The sequence below is a fragment of the Haematobia irritans genome, chromosome 3 (assembly GCF_050003625.1).
Source record: "Haematobia irritans isolate KBUSLIRL chromosome 3, ASM5000362v1, whole genome shotgun sequence".
Classification (NCBI taxonomy): domain Eukaryota; kingdom Metazoa; phylum Arthropoda; class Insecta; order Diptera; family Muscidae; genus Haematobia; species Haematobia irritans.
The window spans coordinates 30,051,066-30,068,931 of NC_134399.1; positions in this window are offsets into that span (position 1 = coordinate 30,051,066).

The following is a 17,866-nucleotide window of genomic DNA, read 5'->3' on the forward strand; positions in this document are numbered from 1 at the left end:
ATTGCTCTAAGAGAAGCAAATTTCATCCGATCCGGCTGAAATTTGGTACTTGGTGTTAGTATATGGTCTCTAACAACCATGCAAAAATTGGTCCAAATCGGTCCATAATTATGTATAGCCCCCATATAAACCGATCCCCCGATTTGGCTTGCAGAGCCTCTAAGAGAAGCAAATTTCATCCGATCGGGCTGAAATTTGGTACATGATGTTAGTATATGGTCTCTAACAACCATGCAAAAATTGGTCCACATCGGTCCATAATTATATATAGCCCCCATATAAACCGATCCCCCGATTTGGCTTGCGGAGCCTCTAAGAGAAGCAAATTTCATCCGATGCGGCTGAAATTTGGTACATGATGTCAGTATATGGTCTATAATGACCATGCAAAAATTGGTCTACATCGGTCCATAATTGTATATAGCCCCCATATAAACCGATCACCAGATTTGACCTCCGGAGCCTCTTGGAAGACCAAAATTCATCTGGTTAAGTTGAAATTTGGTACGTGGTGTTAATATATGGCCTCAAACACCCATGTAAAAATTGGTCGAAATCGGTCAATAATTATATATAGGCCCGATATAAACCGATCCCCAGATTTGACCTCTGGAGCCCCTTGGAAGAGCAAAATTCATCCGATTCGGTTGAAATTAGGTACGTGATGTTAGTATATGGGGTCCAACAACCATGCAGGAATTGGTTCATATCAGTCTATAATTATATATAACCCCCATATAAACCGATCCCCAGATTTGGCCTCTGGAGCCTTTTGGAGAAGCAAAATTCATCCGATCTGGTTGAAATTTTGTACGTGGTGGTAGTATATGATATTTAACAACCATGCCAAAAGTGGTCCATATCAGTACATAATCATATATAGCCCCCATACACGCTCACAAAAAATCGCTTCTGTAACATATACTCCCAAACATATTTTGCTTCAAGCATATACATTTTTGGGTATTGGCCAAACATTTCTATGTTTGATCTCTTCCAATATATAATATGTTTGAAAGCATATTGGTCTAAACAATATATGTTTGGGTAGTCTAACTTCCAAACATTTTGTATTTTTGCATCCAAATTCAATAATGTTGTCTTCCAAAAAACAATATGTTATTATGTGAACATATAATATGTTTGGAAGCATTTTGTACCCAAAAATATTATATGCTTAAAAAAAATTCTCCCAAACAATATTGTGCTCAAAATTTTATTTATTTAATTATATATTTACAATCATAATGAATTATGAAAATAAACAGGTAATATAGGTGCTAACAACATAGGTTTTCGACCTGAATGCTCAAAATTTTGTTTCTGCCCAATTGTATATTCCCCCACATCTTTCGCACTTCCACGAGATTTTTTAGTTCTTAGCACCTTTTTCTGGAATACAAACAGTGTAGAAGAAATTATTCAATTGTATGATTTTATTTTTTTTTTTTAATTTTACCTTTTGCCGGACGGGGATTCGAACAGCGGACCACACAGTTTGTAAGGATCAAAGAAGTAGCTGATCAATTGCCCAAGGAAAAATAAAATGTTAATTTTGTAATAACAAGCAACAACCACCAACTTAATTCAATATCGCTCCCTGTTAAATAGCGCTCCAAGCTACTAAACACATATATGTTTATAGGCTATTTCTAAATTAATATATGTTTGCATCCAAGCATATTATATTTACAAACATTTTATGTCCCAAACATAATATGTTCTAACATATTAACATATATGTCCCAAACATGTTATGCTAGTTTATGAATATTATATGCTTGCACTCAAAAATATTGTGTTTAAAAATTTGTGTTCCAAACATATAATGTTTATAGCCAAACATATGAAAAACAGTCTTTTTCATCCGTGTATAAACCGGTCCCGAGATTTGGTTTTGGAGCCTCTTGGAGGAGCAAATTTCATCCGAGTCAGTTGAAATTTGGGACATTGTGCTAGTATATTACCGTTAACAATCATGCCTAACTAGGTCCATATCGGTCTATAGTTATATATAGCCCTCAGATAAATCGATCCCCAATCACACAAAAATTGTCCCATATCAAGTTCATAATTCTATATAGCCCCGATATAAGCCACCCCATATTTCAATTCTGGCTCTCTACGTACCGTGCAAAGGTCCATATCGATTCGTAATTATTTGTAGACGTACCTATACATACCTTTTTTGTCTAATATATACCACGTATGGACTAACTCACAATTTAGAAAACGATGTTAAGAAGTTTTAAGATAACACAACCCAAGTAATTCGATTGTGGATGACAGTCTTTCGTAGAAGTTTCTACGCAATCCATGGTGGAGGGTACATAAGATTCGGCCTGGCCGAACTTACGGCCATATATATTTTTTTGGTAAACAAAGTTCGACGTGTTTTCAGGTCATACAATTAAACAAATTAAATTGTTAATTATTCATAAAAGCACCAGGCATTTCATAACCCATCAGCCAAATCCAAACCACATCTTGGAAATTTTCAGATTAGTATATTTGATGCGGCATGCCAAAAAAAAACAAGAAACTGGAAATTAAATATTCAAATACAAGACATCAAAAATATTAAATTTTCTACGTCATCTAGCAAATTTAAATTTCATAAATGCAAATATGATGGGGGGTTTCCTAAGAAAAAAAAAAACATTTTTTGTCGTCACATATTTCCAAAAATTTGCATATGACGTATAAAATGTGTTAATTTTGAAACATTTTTTTTTATGTATTAATTATAGAAATCGATTAAAATATGTGGTTTACTCTCCAAAGCGTTTAGTGAATCACAACGGTTTGTACGTTTGAATGTACTTAAATAAATCACGTGAGTGTTAATAGCCTAACAACATTTTAATTTAATTCACATACAATTTATGAATAAGAGTTTAATTTAGTCAATTACAACTGCTTTCATCGTGTGACTGCCCAAATATAACTTTTCCATGCGACTCTTAATATTTTCTTGAGAAATTGAATGTATTACTTGCATAAAAAAGGAGTATAAAAATAACACCTAACCAATAGAAATGGAAAATTAAAGTAAATTGTGGTAAAATTCAAAGGAAATTTTTTAATTTGGTATAACTGAAAGAATTCATGTGGCTAATATGTATAATGATGCTTTGATTTCTTATTAAATATTTCGATGTGCTATACTCAGAGAAAAGACGTCGATAGTTCTTTAAACTTTCTTTGTCTAAAAGTTGTTTGTTATCTTCAAATAAAGTTCCTATACATCAACTTGTGTGTGCCCAATAATGTGGTCTATAAATAGAACTTCTTGACATATACATTATTTGGGCTTTGATAATTGTGTGTTGATGGCAATAACAGCTACATTACCCAGGGGATACACTCAACAAAAATTTACTTGAATTCAAAGATTGTGATCTTCTCTTAAGGATTTTGGTATTGATTCCAAGCCAAATATGCAGATTCTTTGAAATAAGAACATTTCGGGAGCTATCTAGGCTCTATAAAATTAAAATTAGGATACAGATTTCATTTATCGAATTTGCATTCTCATCCAATATAAGGCTAACATTTTCTTAATTTCAAAAAACTTTTAAAAAATATTTAAAATACTCACAATAAGTATTAGCCTATATTTGAAGCCTTTTAATTCTAAGATTCAATATCTCAGTGGTGCAATGGTTAGCATGCCCGCCTTGCATACACAAGGTCGTGGGTTCGATTCCTGCTTCGACCGAACACCAAAAAGTTTTTCAGCGGTGGATTATCCCACCTCAGTAATGCTGGTGACATTTCTGAGGGTTTCAAAGTTTCTCTAAGTGGTTTCACTGCAATGTAGAACGCCGTTCGGACTCGGCTATAAAAAGGAGGTCCCTTGTCATTGAGCTTAACATGGAATCGGGCAGCACTCAGTAAGAAGAGAGAAGTTCACCAATGTGGTATCACAATGGACTGAATTGTCTAAGTGAGCCTGATACATCGGACTGCCACCTAACCTAACCTATCTCAATTAACTTAAAGATTATTTCTTTTATTCAAATATGTGTTTCTTTACTTTAAGGAAAAGTTTATCTTGCTTCAAAGATATACGACTTTAACGAAGGGACACGAATTTCGAAGATTCATTTTCTAAAATTATAGAAGACAGTATATACGGCCGTAAGCTCGGCCAGTCCGAATCTTGTGTACCCTCCACCATGGAGGGTACCGATGGCAAGGTATCTTAAAACTTCTTAACATCGTCTTTTCAATTTTAAGTTAGCCCATACGTGGTATATATTAGACAAAACAAGTATAAACGGCCGTAAGTTCGGCCAGGCCGAATCTTATGTACCCTCCACCATGGATTGCGTAGAAACTTCTACGAAAGACTGTCATCCACAATCGAATTACTTGGGTTGTGGTATCTTAAATTCTAAATTGTGTGTTAGTCCATACGTGGTATACATTAGACAAAAAAAGTATGTGTAGGTAAGTCTACAAATAATTACGAATCGATATGGACTTTTGCACGGTACGTAGGGAGCCAGAATTGAAATATGGGGGTCGCTTATATGGGGGCTATATACAATTATTGATATGGACCAATTTTTGTGTGATTGGTGATCGATTTATCTGAGGGCTATATATAACTATAGACCGATATGGACCTAGTTAGGCATGGTTGTTAACGGCCATATTCTAGCACAATGTACCAAATTTCAACTGACTCGGATGAAATTTGCTCCTCCAAGAGGCTCCAAAACCAAATCTCGGGATCGGTTTATATGGGGACTATATATGATTATGGACTGATATGAACCACTTTTGGCATGGTTGTTAAATATCATATACTACCACCACGTACAAAATTTCAACCAGATCGGATGAATTTTGCTTCTCCAAAAGGCACCGGAGGTCAAATCTGGGGATCGGTTTATATGGGTGCTATATATAATTATGGACTGATATGAACCAATTCCTGCATGGTTGTTTGATTTCGACCAATTTTTGCATGGGAGTTTGAGGCCATATATTAACACCACGTACCAAATTTCAACTGAATCAGATGAATTTTGGTCTTCTAAGAGGCTCCGGAGGTCAAATCTGGTGATCGGTTTATATGGGGGCTATATATAATTATAGACCGATGTGGACCAATTTTTGCACGGTTGTTAGAGACCCTATACTAACACCACGTACCAAATTTCAGCCGGATCGGATGAAATTTGCTTCTCTTAGAGGCCTCGCAAGCCAAATCGGGGGATCGGTTTATATGGGGGCTATATATAATTATGCACCGATGTGGACCAATTTTTGCACGGTTGTTAGAGACCATATGCTAACACCATGTACCAAATTTCAGCCGGATCGGATGAAATTTGCTTCTCTTAGAGGCCTGGCAAGCCAAATTTGGGGGTCCGTTTATATGGGGGCTATACGTAAAAGTGGACCGATATGGCCCATTTGCAATACCATCCAACCTACATCAATAACAACTACTTGTGCCTAGTTTCAAGTCGATAGCTTGTTTCGTTCGTAAGTTAGCGTGATTTCAACAGACGGACGGACGGACGGACATGCTTAGATCGACTCAGAATTTCACCACGACCCAGAATATATATACTTTATGGGGTCTCAGAGCAATATTTCGATGAGTTACAAACGGAATGACAAAGTTAATATACCCCCCATCCTATAGTGGAGGGTATAAAAAGCTACACTTTTTTGTATCAAAAGTTACATTTTTGATTGAATTTTAGCAAACTTAAAGGCTTCATTTCACTTAAAATACATATCCACATCGGTCCATAATTATATATAGCCCCCATATAAACCGATCCCCAGATTTGGGTTTCAGAGCCTCAAAGAGAAGCAAATTTCATCCGATCCGGCTGAAATTTGGACATGGTGTTGGTATATGGTCTCTAACAAGCGTGCAAAAAACCGTTCTCCAGATTTGACCTCCGGAGCCTCTTGGAGGAGCAAAATTCATTCGATCCGTTTCAAATGTGGAACGTGGTGTTAGTATATGGTCCCTAACATCCATGCAAAACTTGGTCAACATCGGTTCACAATTATATATAGCCCCCATATAAACCGATCCCCAGATTTGGCTTGCGGAGCCTCAAAGAGAAGCAAATTTCATACGATCCGGCAGAAATTTGGTACATGCACGCAAAGAAAAAAACGTTTGGAAAACGTGTACCGAAAACGTTTTTCTTTTGTTAGAGTTTTTTGAATTGCTTCGAAAATTTTAAATTTCTATCACCAAAAAAAATCGTTTGTTCCAAAATTTTTATTTTTTCAATAAAAAAATTTATTTTTGAAACAACAACACAGTCCATTTCGTTTATATCAAACACTGTTCTTTTCTGACTTTAGGTCTTTAATAAGACACATTTTACAGTTCAAAATTTAATATACTACAATGTAATGTTGAACATTTTTTCGGAATCTTCCGAACATATCTGGAATATATGTAAAAAAAAAAAAAAAACAAAAAAAACTTTGGTCGAAGCAGGAATCGAACCCACGACCCTTGGCATGCAAGTCGGACGTAGCAACCACTGCTCCACGGTGCCAAACTAAATGTTTGTTTCTGTTAAATAAACTTTGTTTATTCGGTTCGTGGGCGCCGCAAGCTATGCTATATAAATATAACTTATATGGATATTTATCTATTGATGACCATAACAGGTACATAGCTCAGTGGTTAGTGTGTTGGCTTACAAAGTGCATGGTCCGCGGTTCGATTCTCCGTCCAGGCGAAAGGTAAAAAAAAATTTTAAAAATTCATAAAATCGTATAATTTCTTCTACATTGTTTGTATTACAGAAAAAGGTGCTAAGAACTAAAAATCTTCGTGGAAGTGAGAAAGATGTGAGGTAAAATGCAATTAGCCAGAAAATTTTTTTTTTGAGTTAGTCTTTATGAAATTGTTTTTACATCCTGGAAAAGAATAAACATTTATCACAAAAAGTATATACTTTTCTTCCAAATACACTTCCTTACAGCGAAAATCAAATGAGAAACGAACTTTGTTTGTCTAAAATTTCGTTTGGGAGGAAAGAATTATTTTTTTGCGTGTGGTGTTGGTATATGGTCTCTAACAACCGTACAAAAATTGGTCCATATCGGTCTATAATAATAAAATTATATATATATATATATATATATATATATATATATATATATATATATATATATATATATATATATATATATATATATATATATATATATATATATCCGGAGCCTCTTGGAGGAGCAAAATGTATCCGATCCGGTTCAATTTGATTGTGGATGGCAGTGTTTAGAAGAAGTTTCTACGCAATCCATGGTGGAGGGTACATAAGCTTAGGCATGGCCGAACTTACGGCCGTATATACTTGTTTCTAGCTATTTTTTTAGAATTTTGTAGCTTTTTTAGTTTTTTTTTTTTTTTGGCAAATGTAGCGGTTTTTGGTGAAACAATTCTGGCAACGCTGGGGGAAGGTATAAAAATAGTTATTTAAAGCAAAGATTATGAACTTTCCTTTCTTTGTTTTTAAAATTTTTTTCAAGGCGCAGAGCCACTTTCGTGCAGCATATTATGGCATTATCGGTCGTAAGAAGGCCGTAATTCCTACCAAGGGTACCCAATTCTAACAAATTTTAAAATTTTATATTATTTCCGATATTTTTTTGCTTTTCAACAAAAAAATTAAAAATAATATGGCACTTTACTTTGTAACATTACATATCAGCCACTCGGTAGATTCGCCACCCATAGTCTTAAAACATGTTTCTTTATTCCGCATATTTTCATAGTTTTGGGCTTTGGTACAGATGGCTAATCAACCCAAAGCCTAAACCAATTTTAAGAGCATTGAATTAAAATTTGATACTTGAAGAAGAAATACGGAGAATTCTTCTGTCAATTGTTTCTCGTGTACTATATTTTTTTACTTTTTGCGATTAAATCAAAGCAAAATATCCATAATTGCGGAAGTAGGCTTCCAGTTATTTACCTGCTTCGAAATCGTAATTTTTTATAACTAATACAAGGCTTACATTTCCTAATACTGTCTGTAACCCATGTACTCAATTAAATCACGATGAAGTAAAAGTAAAATGTTTTGTTTTTTCTCCTATCTCTCTTATTAATATCAACAATAAATTATATAATATTGCACTTGATTTTGACATGTTTCAGTAGTATTTAGTTTTTTGTTGTTCTCTTCAAGAGTATGGAAATAAAACACCTGGTAACATTAATAATCGTGACCAATGAGCCTCCTGAATGTGAGCTTTCAACATTGATTAAACAATTAAATTCTAACTAAAACAAATACCACTCGCCAATACTAAAAAGTTCTCCATGTTACATTATTACGTCATATGTAAATTATAAAAATAATCGATAGCAATTTATCACAGTATACATTGGAAGAAACTTCTATACATTTTTGTTTCTTCAGTATTTTATTATAACTTAGTCAATACAAAAAAGAAAACGTTTTGGCAATAGATCACATCCGACCACACTGACACAAATACTGCCAAAGATTTTATGTCCTTAAAATACAAATGCGAAAAGAAAATTTTATTTGACTAAGTAATTTTATTTGACTAATATAATAATTTTGAAAAATTCTTTAAAATTAATGAAATCGTCTTTAACCCTTTCACTACTGAATTAAAAGTAGCCATAGCAAAATTATTTTTGTTTTACTTTTGAAAGTATTTTTTATTTTTTTTATTTTATTAAATTTATTTATTTTATTTACAAATTTAAAGAAAACATTTTCAAATTTAAAGAAAACATTTTCAAATTTAAAGAAATAATGAAATATTTTGTGAAAAATACGAATTTAGTAAATCTTTACGCTTAATTTGTGTATATTTTTTCTCGTTTTTTAGTTAATTTAACTAACGTACGTATTGGAGTAAAGGAAATATTCTCCAAACATAATAATTCAATGAACTAAAATAAAGTTAAATTGGCTTGGAGAGTTCAATTTTTTTGAGTGCTGGTTTACAAGTTCAAAATCGCAAATCGAGTATTAAGTCCTCTATTAAAACTCCCTAAGGTTGGAATTTTATTTATATATGTTAAAATAAAGATTTGTTTGTTTTACAAACCTGTTAACCAGAAAATAAGTATTTTTCAGTGCTTGAATCCTTTTAACCAAAATTGAGTTGAGTTCCTTAAAATCTCAAAGATGTGAAGATATTTTTCCAACTTCTATGGGATTTTCAGAGCCCCATACAATCTCCTTTTTACAATAATTTCGAATTTTTCCATACCATATAACATTTTTTGTTTAATACTATTAAAACGGTTGTATAAATTTTGCAACCTTTGGCTACCGATGTCCACTATAGAGGACATGACTTTATCGACTTATTTAAGGTTAGCATTATGTTCGTTTTTTCACCAAATCACTAATTTAAAAGTACAAATATATTTATGAAGACGATTATATTCTGATCAAGTCTTGCCAAATTATGAATGTAAAAGATTCAAGGAATTGATTGCAAAAAATTTTATATTTCTAAATTGATAAATTTAAACAAGTATATACGGCCGTAAGTTCGGCCAGGCCGAATCTTATGTACCCTCCCCCATGGATTACGTAGAAAATTCTACGAAAGACTGTCATCCACAATCGATTTACTTGGGTTGCGGTATCTTAAAACTTCTTAATATCGTTTTCTAAATTGTGAATTAGTCCGTACGTGATAGAGAGCCAGAATTGAAATATGGGGGTCGCTCATATGGGGGCTATATACAATTATGAACTTGATATGGACCAATTTTTGTGTGATTGTGGATCGATTTATCTGAGGGCTATATATAACGATATGGACCGAGTTAGGCATGGTTGTTAACGGCCATATACTAACACCACGTATCAAATTTCAACTGACCCGGCTGAAATTTGCTCCTCCAAGAGGCTCCAAAACCAAATCTCGGGATCGCTTTATATGGGGGCTATATATGATTATGGACTGATATGGACCACTTTTGGCATGGCTGTTAAATATTAAATACTACCACGTAACAAATTTCAACCAGATCGGATGAATTTTGCTTCTCCAAAAGGCACCGGAGGTCAAATCTGGGGATCGGTTTATATGGTGGCTATATATAATTATGGACTGATATGAACCAATTCCTGTATGGTTGTTGGATAACATATACTGACATCACGTACCAAATTTCAACCGAATCGGATGAATTTTGACCTTCCAAGGGGCTCCGGAGGTCAAATCTGGGGATCGGTTTATATGGGGGCTATATATAATTATGGACCGATTTCGACCAATTTTTGCATGGGTGTTTGAGGCCATATATTAGCACCACTGAATCAAATGAATTTTGGTCTTACAAGAGGCTCCGGAGGTCAAATCTGGCGATCGGTTTATATGGGCGCTCTATATAATTATGAACCGATGTGGACCATTTTTGCATGGTCATCAGAAACCATATACTTACACCATGTACCAAATTTCAGCCGGATCGGATGATCGGGGCTATACGTAAAAGTGGACCGATATGGCCCATTTGCAATACCATCCGACTTACATCAATAACAAGTGCCAAGTTTCAAGTAGATAGCTTGTTTCGTTCGGAAGTTAGCGTGATTTCAACAGACGGACGGACATGCTCAGATCGACTCAGAATTTATATATATATATATATATATATATATATATATATATATATATATATATATATATATATATATATATATATATATATATATATATATATATATATATATATATATATATATATATATATATATATATATATATATATATATATATATATATATATATATATATATATATATATGGACAACACAGTCCATTTCGTTTCGTATCAAACACTGTTCTTTTCTGACTTTAGGTCTTCAATAAGACACATTTTACAATTCATAGTAAAAATTTTATATACTAGAATATAATGTTGAAAATTTTTTCGGAATCTTCCGACCATATCCGGCATATATGTAAACAAGTATATACGGCCGTAAGTTCGGTCAGGCCGAAGCTTATGTACCCTCCATCATGGATTGCGTAGAAACTTCTTCTAAACACTGCCATCCAGAAATCCAGAAAATCTTGGTAGATTATTTTTGGCTCGAGTGGCAACCACGATTATGAACCGAATAAAATTTGAACAAAATCTTCTATAGAAATAAAATTTTGACAAAATTTTCTATAGAAATAAAATTTTGACAATGATGAAAATTTTATTATGAACCGAATAAAATTTTAACAAAACTTTCTCTAGAAATAAAATTTTGACAAAATTTTCTCTAGAAATAAAATTTTGATAGATTATTTTTGGCTCTAGTGGCAACCATGATTATGAACCGATATGGACCAATTTTTGTGTGATTGGACCAATTTTGGTATGGTTGTTAGCGACCATATACTAACACCACGTTGCTAATTTGAACCGGATCGGATGAATTTTGCTCCTCCAAGAGGCTCCGGATGTCAAATCTGGAGAACGTTTTATATGGGGGCTATATATAATTATGGACCGATATGGACCAATTCTGCCACGGCTGTTAAAGATCATATACTAACACCATGTTCCAAATTACAACCGGATTGGATGAAATTTGCTTCTCTTGGAGACTTCGCAAGCCAAATGTGGGGATCGGTTTATATGGGGGCTATATATAATTATGAACCGATGTGGACCAATTTTTGCATGGTTGTTAGAGACCATATACCAACATCATGTACCAAATTTCAGCCGGATCGGATGAAATTTGCTTCTTTTAGAGGCTCCACAAGCCAAATCTGGGGATCGGTTTATATGGGGGCTATATATAATTAAGGACCGATATGGACCAATTTTTGCACGGTTGTTAGAGACCATATACCAACACCATGTACCAAATTTCAGCCGGATCGGATGAAATTTGCTTCTCTTTGAGGCTCCGCAAGCCAAATCTGGGGATCGGTTTATATGGGGGCTATATATAATTATGGACCGATGTGAACCAATTTTTGCACGGTTGTTAGAGACCATATACCAATACCATGTACCAAATTACAACCGGATTGGATGAAATTTGCTTCTCTTGGAGACTTCGCAAGCCAAATGTGGGGATCGGTTTATATGGGGGCTATATATAATTATGAACCGATGTGGACCAATTTTTGCATGGTTGTTAGAGACCATATACCAACATCATGTACCAAATTTCAGCCGGATCGGATGAAATTTGCTTCTTTTAGAGGCTCCACAAGCCAAATCTGGGGATCGGTTTATATGGGGGCTATATATAATTAAGGACCGATATGGACCAATTTTTGCACGGTTGTTAGAGACCATATACCAACACCATGTACCAAATTTCAGCCGGATCGGATGAAATTTGCTTCTCTTTGAGGCTCCGCAAGCCAAATCTGGGGATCGGTTTATATGGGGGCTATATATAATTATGGACCGATGTGAACCAATTTTTGCACGGTTGTTAGAGACCATATACCAATACCATGTACCAAATTTCAGCCGGATCGGATGCAATTTGCTCCTCTTTGAGGCTTCGCAAGCCAAATCTGGAGATCGGTTTATATGGGGTCTATATATAATTATGGACCGATGTGGACCAATTTTTGCATGGTTGTTAGAGACCATATACCAACATCATGTACCAAATTTCAGCCGGATCGGATGAAAGTTGCTTCTCTTTGAGGCTCCGCAAGCCAAATCTGGGGATCGGTTTATATGGGGGCTATATATAATTATGGACCGATGTGGACCAATTTTCGCATGATTGTTAGAGAACATATACCAACACCATGTACCAAATTTCAGCCGGATCGGATGAAATATGCTTCTCTTAGAGGCTCCACAAATCTGGGGATCGGTTTATATGGGGGCTATATATAATTAAGGACCGATATGGACCAATTTTTGCATGGTTGTTAGAAACCATATACCAAGACCATGTACCAAATTTCAGCCGGATCGGATGAAATTTGCTTCTCTTTTAGGCTCCGCAAGCCAAATCTGGGGATCGGTTTATATGGGGGCTATATATAATTATGGACCGATGTGGACCAATTTTTACATGTTTGTTAGAGACCATATACCAACACCATATACCAAATTTCAGCCGGATCGGATGAAATATGCTTCTGTTAGAGGCTCCACAAGCCAAATCTGAGGGTCCCTTTATATGGGGGCTATACGTAAAAGTGGACCGATATGGCCCATTTTCAATACCATCCGACCTACATCGATAACAACTACTTGTGCCAAGTTTCAAGTCGATAGCTTGTTTCGTTCGGAAGTTAGCGTGATTTCAACAGACGGACGGACGGACGGACATGCTTAGATCGACTCAGAATTTCACCACGACCCAGAATATATATACTTTATGGGGTCTTAGAGCAATATTTCGATGTGTTACAAACGGAATGACAAAGTTAATATACCCCCATCCTATGATGGGGGGTATAAAAAAAACTTTGATCTTAGCAGGGATCGAACCCACGACCCTTGGCATGCAAGTCGGACGTAGCAACCACTGCTCCACGGTGCCCAACTAAATGTATTTTTCTGTTAAATAAACTTTGTTTAATTGGCTCGTGGGCGCCGCACGGTAAGCTATATAAATATAACTTCTATGGGTAATTGTCTATTGATGACAATAACGGCAACATAGCTTAGTGGATAGTGTGTTGGCTTACAAATTGCATGGCCCGCGATTCGATTCTCCGTCCAGGCGAAAGGTAAAAAAAAATTTCAAATTTATAAAATCATATAATTTCTTCTACATTGTTTGTATTACAGAAAAATGTGCTAAGAACTAAAAAAACTTCGTGAAGTGAGAAAGATGTGAGGGAAAATGCAATTAGCCAGAAACATTTTTTTTTGAGTTAGTCTTTATGAAATTGTTTTTACATCCTGAAAAAGAATAAACGTTTATCACAAAAAGTATATACTTTTCTTCCAAATACACTTCCTATCAACGAAAAGCAAATGAGAAACGAACTTTGTTTGTCTAAAATTTCGTTTGGGAGGAAAGAATTAGTTTTTTGCGTGAAGTTAGCGTGATTTAAACAGACGGACGGACATAGCTAGATGGTCCTAGAATTTCACCACGACCCATATTATATGTACATAACGTATATACTTTATGGGGTCTGAGGTTAATATTTCAATGTGTTGCAAAAGAAATTGACAAAGTTAGTATACCCCCCTATCCTATGGTGGAGGGTATACTAATTTTGTCATTTTCTAATTTCACTCACGCGCTCACATCCTCTAAGTAGTAATCGGCCATAAAACCTGTTTCTTTAAATTGGCAGCAGATTATCAGCCAATAAACCTTTCCTCGGAATTATACACCTTTTCTATAAAAAATTAAAAAACATTTTTATATAGTAAAACCACAGGTTGGAAACCCCCCTTCGCATCATTCTTCAAAATCAGACTTGATACACGCAGAGCAAAATGTTATTTTTAGACAATGAACATGGAACATTTTTGTGGCAAAAATGTTCTTTTCTCGGCAAACATATACATGGTGGTCGAAATCAGATACAAAATTTTCAAGAAAATAACATTTTTGCGACAAACATTTTACATGTTCCCCGTCCAAAAATAACATTTTGCTCTTTAAACACGTTTGAGGTGATCATATTCCTTCTCTTTGTACCGTTAAGAAAATAATAAATTTTTATTTTCTCGCATGAAGCTTTATTTAGATAAGGCAGCTAACTCCATCTTATGTGATCTTCAGATAGATATTTCAAGTATTGAGAGATTTATGTCAAATGACTACATCCTCAATAATTCTATATGAAATGCCGACTAGAATTTATACGACAAATCATACACGGATGAAAAAGGCTGTTTTTCATATGTTTGGCTATAAACATTATATGTTTGGAACACAAATTTTTAAACACAATATTTTTGAGTGCAAGCATATAATGTTCATAAACTAGCATAACATGTTTGGGACATATATGTTAATATGTTAGAACATATTATGTTTGGGACATAAAATGTTTGTAAATATAATATGCTTGGATGCAAACATATATTAATTTAGAAATAGCCTATAAACATATATGTGTTTAGTAGCTTGGAGCGCTATTTAACAGGGAGCGATATTGAATTATGTTGGTGGTTGTTGCTTGTTATTACAAAATTAACATTTTATTTTTCCTTGGGCAATTGATCAGCTACTTCTTTGATCCTTACAAACTGTGTGGTCCGCTGTTCGAATCCCCGTCCGGCAAAAGGTAAAATTAAAATAAAAAAAATCATACAATTGAATAATTTCTTCTACAATGTTTGTATTACAGAAAAAGGTGCTAAGAACTAAAAAATCTCGTGGAAGTGAGAAAGATGTGGGGGAATATACAATTGGGCAGAAACAACATTTTGAACATTCAGGTCGAAAACCTATGTTGTTAGCACCTATATTACCTGTTTATTTTCATAATTCGTTATGATTGTAAATATATAAATAAATAAATAAAATTTTGAGCACAATATTGTTTGGGAGAATTTTTTTTAAGCATATAATATTTTTGGGTGCAAAATGCTTCCAAACATATTATATGTTCACATAATAACATATTGTTTTTTGGAAGACAACATTATTGAATTTGGATGCAAAAATACAAAATGTTTGGAACTTAGAGTACCCAAACATATATTGTTTAGACTAATATGCTTTCAAACATATTATATATTGGAAGAGATCAAACATATAAATGTTTGGGCAATACCCAAAAATGTATATGCTTGAAGCAAAATATGTTTGGGAGTATATGTTACAGAAGCGATTTTTTGTGAGCGTGTAGATACAGCAGCAAAATTTCAGTCGCCCGCCCATATGAACAATTTTTACATCAATCCCTGTGTTCACCTCTACCGAGGACAAGTTCGTTAATGGCCGACGTCTTCCTGCATGGGGCCCATCCATAACTCATTACTCAAAGCTATCTCCATCTCGTAAGGTACTTCAAAACAATATTTGTTTGGCCAGTCTAGTGTCGAATGTTTGTGATACATTCGTTTTATTTTCTCCCTGTTAACGTTTCGCATTAATGTCACATTTTAGTTGTTCCATGCCTTTGTCTGATATGTTATAATTTACTTTATTTATAACAAATACAACCTTTAAACAGAAATTCCTTAAAATTAAAAATAAACACAAACCTTTCACTAAATCTTTGCAGACAAAGAAACGGCTAAAATATTTAAATATAAAAATAAAAAAAAACACATTCTTAAGTACAGTTCGAATTTTAAACAAAATAAGAAAAAATATTGAATACAACTTGAGGTTTTGTTTTTCATTTCTTTTACCAAAGGTTAGTATACCATAGTGGCTTATACCATTCTCTATGGTTCGCTCAAACATGTTTGATGACAACACCACCAATTTTATTGGTATGGTAGGGGTTGCAGCACTACACTTAAATAACACTGGTTTGAAAATCCCCTGATACGGAGCTAAATGTTATTAAAAACAAGCGACTACAGACAAAACTATTTTCTTGTTTATCATAACATTTTAAATTATTTTTAATAAAAATAAGTTAAATGTAACATTTCGACCATTTGCAAATAAAATTTTTTATTGTAAAACAAGTAAGGAAAGTCTAAAGTCGGGCGGGGCCGACTATATTATACCCTGCACCACTTTGTAGATCTAAATTTTCGATACCATACCACATCCGTCAATTGTGTTTTACAACTTTTCGACTAAGCAGAGGCGATTTTACAAGGAAAATGTGGGTATTTTGACCATTTTTGTCGAAATCCGAAAAACATATATATGGGAGCTATATCTAAATCTGAACCGATTCCAACCAAATTTGGCACGCACAGCTACAATGCTAATTATACTCCCTGTGCAAAATTTCAACTAAATTGGAGTAAAAAATTGGCCTTTGTGGCCATATGAGTGTAAATCGGGCGAAAGCTATATATGGGAGCTATATCTAAATCTGAACCGATTTCAATCAAATTTGGCACACTTGGCTATACTGCTAATTGTACTCCTAGTGCAAAATTTCAACCAAATTGGGCCAAAACTCTGGCTTCTAGGACCATATTAGTCCATATCGGGCGAAAGATATATATGGGAGCTATATCTAAATCTGAATCGATTTCAATCAAATTGAATACAATTAACTACACTACTAATTGTGCTCCTAGTGCAAAATTTCAACCAAATAGGGCCAAAACTCTGGCTTCTGGGGCCATATAAGTCCATATCGGGCGAAAAATATATATGGAAGCTTTAGATATAGCTGAACCGATTTCAATCAAATTTGGCACACATGACTATATTACTAATTGTACTCCTAGTGCAAAATTTCAACCAAATTGGGCCAAAACTCTGGCTTCTGGGGCCATATAAGTCCATATCGGGCGAAAAATATATATGGAAGCTATATCTAAATCTGAACCGATTTCAATCAAATTTGGCACACATGACTATACTACCAATTGTACTCCTTGTGCAAAATTTCAAGCTAATCGGGATAAAACTCTGGCTTCTGGGTCCATATAAGTGCATATCGGGCGAAAGCTATATATGGGAGCTATATCTAAATCTGGGGGCTAATCACGGCATTCGATATCGAATTCATAATCGTATCGAAAAAATTGTCGATACGATTAAAAGTTTGGATCACGGCATTCGATCGAAATTTGATGCAATTTCCCTAGCATTGCCAACAGCAAAAAACGAAGCAGAACAAAATGAAATGACAAAATTAAGTTAGTGACACAATATAGAATGAAGATTTCAAAGTAAAAAAGAAATTTGTATTGCATTATATCTTGAGGACCCATATCTCCTCCGAATTCCTTCCTAATTGGAGAATGAGATAAATATAAAATAATTCGGCG